The 8,202-nt window shown below is 43.7% G+C and overlaps 1 protein-coding gene and 1 long non-coding RNA gene across 8 annotated transcripts in view; one reads left to right on the top strand and one right to left on the bottom strand.

The window, feature by feature from the left end:
• The window catches only part of LOC106821559 (transcription elongation factor SPT5-like), a gene marked incomplete at its 3' end in the record, with an annotated part of 50,316 nt that overhangs the window by 17,349 nt on the left and 24,765 nt on the right, over window positions 1-8,202 (top strand).
• LOC106821561 lies at window positions 7-1,453 on the bottom strand. Of its 2 annotated transcripts, XR_001395739.1 has the most exons (4): window positions 1,394-1,453; window positions 897-1,052; window positions 611-647; window positions 7-327 (listed from the first exon to the last, which is right to left on the bottom strand). It is a non-coding gene; the product is annotated as an uncharacterized LOC106821561 (long non-coding RNA). The 2 variants fall into 2 exon arrangements; XR_001395738.1 differs by lacking the exon at window positions 1,394-1,453 and having other exon boundaries at window positions 897-1,125.

Below are 8,202 nucleotides of genomic sequence, written 5' to 3'. Positions count from 1 at the left end.
GCACTGTAGTGCTGAATTTCAGCAAAAAAAAAAAGCCAAAAAAGGCATTTTCTAGAGACGAAATAGTGCAACGGTGAACAATCGCGGAGGCTTATTGTTGTACGCCACCTATATAGGGACCCTATTGTGTGCCTATTCTAGCTGCCATCTGCCGGCAACCTTATTGTGTAAATTGATCATTTTACAGGCTTACGAATTAAGAGCTTAGAATTCTATCGAGGCAGCGTCCTTTAGATGGGAACCATGCTCTTTCTTCTCGCTGTCCGTGTGGTCTGTACTGCTGGCTGAAGTTTGAGGAGACCTCACATTCGTAGCACTGTCGGCCATCTGAAAAAGATATTCATATGCACGAATGAAATCACGCTATTGACTAAGCTTATGAATGACCTGCATGGCCACACTGCCCTATGCCACCTAGACATTTACTTAACGGATTTTGCCAGTAACGCTAGACAGAAATAGACGGAGGCGAAAGAGAGAATACAGTCTCACATATAAATAAAAAAAATAGTATAGAGACAAAAAACAGAACACACTCTTGTAAAAGCAGCGAGTGAAAGACTAAGAAAGCCAGAATTACAAGTTATTTATAATTTTTCTTGCACATTACCTGATGTTTGTATTTGTTGGGCTTTCCTATACCAAACCTACGAAAATAAATAACAGTCATTAATAATTTACCGTGAAAAAATTGCAACCCAAGGTCATGGTCAGAGCATGACTCACTGTCCGACCCACTTGTTAACAATAATCTGTTATCTACAGATCGACTGCCCTCGTGGCATCCTTGCTCTGCGACTGTGCGCGAGTCTTTGCGCCTGTACGTGCGGTACCTCGCGAATTTATACATGCAATAAATCCATCGCCCCACGCGTGCGCTCAGGGTCGATGCTTACCTATACTCGCAGTCATCAGTGTAAACGCACTACACACGGTTCATAGAACGGTTCATAGAGCATTGGCATGTTTGTCCAATTCGCCAATTCGCCAATTCGCCAACACAAAGTTGGCCTTGTAAACCCAGCTTATCGTAACTTCAGCATAGCACTTCACTTCAAAAGTTAGTTCAGATTTTAGACCCATGGGGCATGTCTACTTAGGCTCGTAGGGTCTATGTCCCCCTGACCTCTGTTTGACCTGGCTCGTTTAGCTATTTCTGACTAACCCTAACCCTAACCCTAACTCTATATATATTATATATTATATAATATATATATATATATATATATATTAGTCAGAAATAGCTTACGAGCCAGGTCAAACAGAGGTCAGCTAGGGGGACTGCTCTACTTAGGGTCTTTCGGCTGCCAGTCCTAACAAAAATAGACTGCCCATTATGCAAATTCGTGAAATCATTAGATTGGTAGTAAACAATTAGTGTTACTGTTCATACGATATATATTATGATATATTATGTGCTCTGGTTTTACTCTTAACGTTTACAGCAGAAAGACTAAGTTAAGAGCCGCCAGGTAACGCCACGTACTTGGGTAGGCCTCGGTTGAGGCCCTCGAGGAGTACGCACGCCTTGCAGACAGCTGAACTGGAGATGTAGCCACAGCGGCAGCAGGTGCCCTGCGTGGGCATGCGCACATCCTTCTTTACCTCGAACCTCTCCGCTGAGTGTATGATGTCTGCAGAGAGAGAGGGAGGGGGTGAGAGAGAGTCTCTCTCTCTCTCTCTCTGAGAGAGGAGGGAGGGAGGGAGGAGAGAGAGAGAGAGAGAGAGAGAGAGAGAGAGAGAGAGAGAGAGAGAGAGAGAGAGAGAGAGAGAGAGAGAGAGAGAGAGAGAGAGAGAGAGAGAGAGAGAGAGAGAGAGAGAGAGAGAGAGAGAGAGAGAGAGAGAGAGAGAGAGATGGTAATATAGGCTTAGGCCACATGCTACAAGTCAAATCAACCTTGTGGCAACAAGTCATGGGCTATAGTACTAAAGCTAGTTTAAAAGGTACAGTCGATGTTCCAACAGACTGGACTCAAGCCGACCCGGAGGCCTGAAGCCACCAAGTTTTTGCTTAGGCAACCATCTCTACGAAACTGCCGGTCCTTCTGACCAGCACTTTTTCCCCTCATATTACTTTGAAATACTACGGTTATCGCAATGGCAGTTTAGGCGTATTCTAATAATGCGCTCCGTTCCTGAACGTAGATGGGGTATCCAAAACATCTAGAGCCGAGGGCCAGAACTCCCTCAATGCATGAATCGCCACACGAACAATACCTCGCGACACTCTAAGAAATCGATTGCGTCATGTAGCGTAGCCCAGTGTTTTATGACCGCATAATAATAAGTTCAGGAGATAAGTTCTTATGTCGCAGGGGTTATCGTGGGGAGTGAGGGCACTGCAGATTACAGCCCAGTTAATTACTGCAGTACAGAATGTTCAGAATCAACCGAGCTAAATTTCTCAGAAGTGTCTGCAATCACAAATACATACACATCTTCGCATAACTGAAATTTATAAATCGATATTAAATTTGATCCATTTTAATATATTACTGTATTATGAGTGTGTATATTACTGTGTGAACGACCCTACTACACAGTTCCGTAAAGCCGGGCTCCGGTCGCCCTACGACCCGTCTAATTTATCGCCTATTGACGTCGTAATAAAACTCATGTCGATTTGAGGTGATTTTGGGCTGTACATCGCCGATCAGTATTTATAGCACCGACCAGATCGTAGCATTCTGCAGGAAACGTAGACTGGTTCGCGTCCCCAGTGTTTATACCAGCACAAGCAGTTCTCTAGCACAAACAGAGCAAGCTTGACACCGGGACCAGTCTACATAAAATGAGTACTCTTTATAGATTTAAATCAAACCTGTAAATACTGTGAATAAAATTTAAAATTCACAAAGCCATTGGACAGACACTTACACATGTGGCTACACAACTGAGTTTGACACACAAGGAATATCGACTGGGAACACGAGCAACTGCTTGTGTTGCTTAGCCATGTGCCATCTTTGAATGACATCACCTTTGTCACCACCGACCCTGAAGACACCATTGCTGCTCTGCGAAACCTGTTAGCTCTCCCATCACATTGGGCTAGCCATTTGGACAAAGTACTGCAGTCCCTGGATTGTCGTTACGCAGGGCCACGTATCTTGTTCACAATGAATCCATCACGTGTTTTTAGCTCATCTGACGTAGTCGGGTGCAGCTTGTAGAATCACATGATTGTCCGTCCGGCCGTCCGTGCGTCCGTGCGTTCGTCAACAGTTGGGCACAAATCTTAACCGCTCGACGTACGGTCACGATATTCGGGACGTAGGGGGGTAATCCGAAAACGAGTTGGGATGTCGAAGCTGGGGGTCAAAGGTCAAAGGTCAAGAGGTGTAAAAGAAGGGGGAACATTCCCTCCTTAACTTAAGGTATAGGGAGGAAATGCAGAATTGCGGTACAAATCTAAACTGCTCGACCTAGGCTCGTGATAGTCGGTGTATAGCATCATTATAGGAAAAGCCATCACTGTGCCGAAATTGGAGGTCACAGGTCAAGGGTCAATGGGGCACAGGGCAGATTTGAGACATTTTCTGAGGACATGGTCTGACAATGCGATTGAAAAACTTTTTTTGTTTCAGTAGTGACCTACCATTTTTATGGCTTTATTAGCTCATCTGACATAGTCAGATGCCAGCTTGTAGAGCACGATTCGTCCGTCGGCGTCCGTCCGTGCGTCCGTCCGTGCGTCGTCCGTCGCGTCCGGCCGATCCGTGCGGTCAACAGTTGGGCACAAATCTTAACCGCTCGACGTACGCGTCACGATATTCGGCGACGTCGGGGGGATCGTCAAACGAGTTGGATATCGAAGCGTGGGGTCAAAGGTCAAAGGTAAGAGGTGTAAAAGAAGGGGGAACATTCACTCCTTAACTTAAGGTATAGGGAGGAAATGAGAAATTGCGGCACAAATCTAAACGGCTTGACCTAGGCTCGTGATAGTCGGTGTATAGCATCATGTAGGAAAAGCCATCACGTGTGCCGAAATTGAGGTCACAGGTCAAAGGTCAGTGGGCACAGGGCAGATTTTAGACATTTTCTGAGGACATGGGCTGACGGAGCGATGGAAAAACTTTTTGTTTCAGCGGTGACCTAGCATTTTATGGCTTTATTGAAAGGACCATGAAATGTCCCTTCTGCTGACGTGGCGAAGAGTAAGTGTCGGATAACCTTTTGACCCTCAAGAGGAGGGGTTAAACTTGGATTTGTTGACTGTCTGTTAGAAAGAATTGACTGCCGGTTTGCTAGTAGAATCTATACATGCCTGGATGTATAGAGGCTACAATGTCACAGTGAAATTTCAAAGCTAAATTTGGTTAAAGAAGGTGTATATTCCTTAAATCGTATAATTTCTATGTCATTCTGTACTGTCAGTATGTTACATGTAACGTATGGCACTGCCAGTGGCTGTGCATGTGTTGGGGCAGTTTTTGCCTGCATTAATTGGTTGCAGCTGGCAGCTCTCTATTGCAATTTGCAGCCTGTAGGCTTGCGTAGGTAAATGGATGAGTGCTTACCTAGATTCTGTCTTGCAAATAGTTGTTGCTACTACGAATGATGGGAGCTTGCATCTTTAATCTGAAGACACTTAAACGTACGCGCCATTCTCGTGCAACTTTCATAACACTCCAACGAACATTCTTTTGAGAAGGTTCCTGATAATCCCTGTGCATTCCACTGTTTCGCGTGTATGTGAACACATTTGGACTAACAGGGTTTACTAGAATCCCTTCACTCCACCACAGAGTCACCGCAGTAGACGTTAGATGAGCGCTGTCGCTATGCGGCACTTGTTGAAAGGACCATGAAATGTACTTTCCGCTGACATGCAAAGAGTAAGGTGCGGATAACCTTTGACGCCTCAGAGGAGGGTTTAAACATGGATTTGCTTTACTGTTAGAAAGAATTTGACTGCCGGGTTTGCTAGTAGAATCTATACATGCCTGGACGTATGAGGCTACAATATCACATTGAAATTTCAAAAGCTAAATTTGGTTGAAGAAGGTTTATGCTCCTTAAATCGTATAATTTCTATGGCATTCTGTACTGTCAGTGTGTTACATGTGGCCAGTGGCCACTGCCAGTGCATGTGGTGGTGATAGTACTGTGTAGTTTTTTGTTTTTTGCCTGCGTAATTAGTTACAGGTGGCAGCTCTCTATTTCAGCCTGTAAGCTTGCGTAGGTAAATGGATGAGTGGCTTACCTATTCTGTCTTGCAAATAGTTGTTGCTACTACGTACGATGGGAGCTTCCATCTTTAATCTTCAAGCCCGGCGCACACGTGAGTTATTTTACTCATGTAAAATGACGCATGCGTCAAATTATCAACGAAATCCGCGCACACGTGAGTAAAATTACTCGTGCGTCATTTTACTTTGAGTAAAATAACTCACGTGTGCGCCGGGCTTAAGACACTTAAACGTACGCGCCATCTCGTAGCAACTTTCATAACGATCCCAACGAACATTCCTTCGAGAAGGTTCCTGTTACCATCCTGTGCCTTGCACTGTTTGTGCGCGTATGTCGAACACATTTGGAACTAACAGGGTTTACTAGAATCCCAACACTCCACCAGTGAGTCACCGCAGTAGACGTGAGATGAGCGCTATCGCTCCGCGGCACTTGTTTATAATAAAGTTGAACATTAGGTTACTCAGTTACATGTATGCTGTTAATGGTTATTGTATCCCCCGCGACGAAGTCGGCGGGGATACTATGGTTTCATGTCTCCCCAGCCGCCGCAGACAATTTCCCTTCTGCTCTATAACTCGACCCCTAATTGACCTAGCGCTACCAAACTTGGTATACTTACACATCTTGGGGAGAAGGTGAACAGCGTACCAAAACCAGTTTACTGCGACCTTTATTTGACCTTTACCTTGACCTTGATCATATTTCCCTTCTGCTCTCTAACTCGGCTCCTAATTGACCTAGTGCTACCAAACTTGGTATACTTACACATCTTGGGGAGAAGGTGTGTCGCGTACCAAAACCAGGTCACTGCAGCTTTTATTTGACCTTGACCTTGACCTTGATCATATTTCCCTTCCGCTCTATAATTCGGCCCCTAATTGACCTAGTGCGACCAAACTTGGTATACTTACACATCTTGGGGAGAAGGTGTGCCGCGTACCGAAATCAGGTCACTGCAACCTTTATTTGACATTGACCTTGACCTTGACCTTCATCATATTTCCCTTCTGCTCTATAACTCGGCCCCTAATTGACCTAGTGCGACCAAACTGCGTATACTTACACATCTTGGGGAGAACACGGGGGATACATGTAATTGGCGGCGACTGCCCTTTCTAGATTTATATACCATTTTGTTATTGAGATTCACGGTGATAATAGTGGTGCATATGTGAAGTGGATGTTTATTCTTTTAAGTGTGCCCAGGAGTTTTGTAATATGTTTATTGAGATTCACGGTGATATTAGTCGTGCATATGTGAAGTGGGTGGTTATTCTTTTAAGTGTGCTCAGGAGTTCTATAATATATTGATTGAGATAAGTTACAAAGACCCAAGTTGCCATACAAATTATGTATATCTTTATTTCTAAAACGCGGCCATTTACTACAGACACTAGGCATTACTGCTGGCAATAGCTCGCTTAAAGTTCGAAATCATGAAGCACACCTTGACAATTCTTCCACCGAGAGAAATTTTCTGATGGGGCAGGTCTCTTTTTTATATTTTAAATGTCTTGCTTGGAGCAATGACCCTCTACAGTTTACACTACTCCTCTTGGATGCGATACGTCTATCCAAAACAACTGTCTCTGCATGAAGTTAGGATTTTCCTTTGAGCATTGACGGCGTGCTCCACCATAGTTATCACTGACATAAGTAACAAGGTCTGCGTCACCTAATGTATACATGCCCCAACTTGGGTAACTCGCGGTTCTAGTACCTACCGAGATGTTTGATTTGTTCTGATATGTTGATCAAAATAGTCGCAACAAACCGATCGCCGGTGGTTATAAACTTACGCGACTAGCGGTTCTAGTACCTAGAGACATCTGGCTATTTATTCGATTATATTAACAGACATAGAGCAAAACTTATATATTGGGTTAAAGGGAGAATAGTACTATCAGGAGCTCTTAAAGTTAGGTATAAATATGTTTGATTAAAAACGATGATTGTTCTGATATGTTGATCAAAATATAGGATCGGCTATGTGTGATCGTATGGTTACATCTGCCATGGGTTATTGTGCAACTGGCTCTACAACTGCTGCTCCCGCTGCGCCACTTGCTGACAAAGCTAGCGGCTAACCCCATTCGTCTTCGTGCATTGAGCACTTGAAGTAGCTTTACATGTTTATTTATAAAACTACTTGTATGACAATGTATGTGATTGATGTAAGAATTTGTCAGTGTGTGCAAGTAGGGATTCTAGCTCATTGTAATATGTGAAAACCTGATGGATGTGCATAGTTAGTTAAATTTCGCAGTAGTGTGTGATCACTGTATGTCATTTTTAGCTCGCCTTGACATCGTCAAGATGAGCTATTTGCCATGGGCGTTGTCCGTCATCCGTCTGTCTGTCCGTCCGTCAACATTTGGCTACGGTCAACGATAACTTGAGAACCGTTTGACCCATATCTTTCAAATTGCATACAGTTGTTACTCCTATGGGAGAGATGTGAACGTCCTATTTTGGAGCACGCCAGTTGACCTACTTTCGAGCCACGCCCACTTTTTGGCAAAAATGGAAATGGCCATAAGTCAGTTCAGGTTCAACGGATTTTGCTCATTTTTGGTATGTGAATGAATAAGGACTGGCCCCAAATTATATCACACTGGTTTTTATATTTTTGTTATATTATGCAAATTAGGTAGATTTTGGCAATTTCACTATGCATTTCAGTGTCTGCCTACGGTCAACGATAACTCAAGAACCGTTTGACCCACATGTTTCAAATTGCATACAGTTGTTACTCCTATGGGAGAGATTTGAACGTTCTATTTTGGAGCACGCCAGTTGACCTACTTTCGAGCCACGCCTACTCTTTGGAAAAAATGGAAATGGCCATAAGTCAGTTCAGGTTCAACGGATTTTGCTAATTTTTTGTATGTGTATAAATAAGGACTGGCCACAGACACCAAAACATATCACAGGGGTTTCGATATTTTGTAAAAATTATGCAAATTACAGGCTTTCCAGCGGCCCTAAAATTCCTAAAAATTCCTA

The sequence above is a fragment of the Priapulus caudatus genome, unplaced genomic scaffold, assembly GCF_000485595.1.
Source record: "Priapulus caudatus unplaced genomic scaffold, Priapulus_caudatus-5.0.1 Scaffold77, whole genome shotgun sequence".
NCBI classification, from domain to species: domain Eukaryota; kingdom Metazoa; phylum Priapulida; class Priapulimorpha; order Priapulimorphida; family Priapulidae; genus Priapulus; species Priapulus caudatus.
This window is presented reverse-complemented; position numbering and strand designations above follow the sequence as displayed.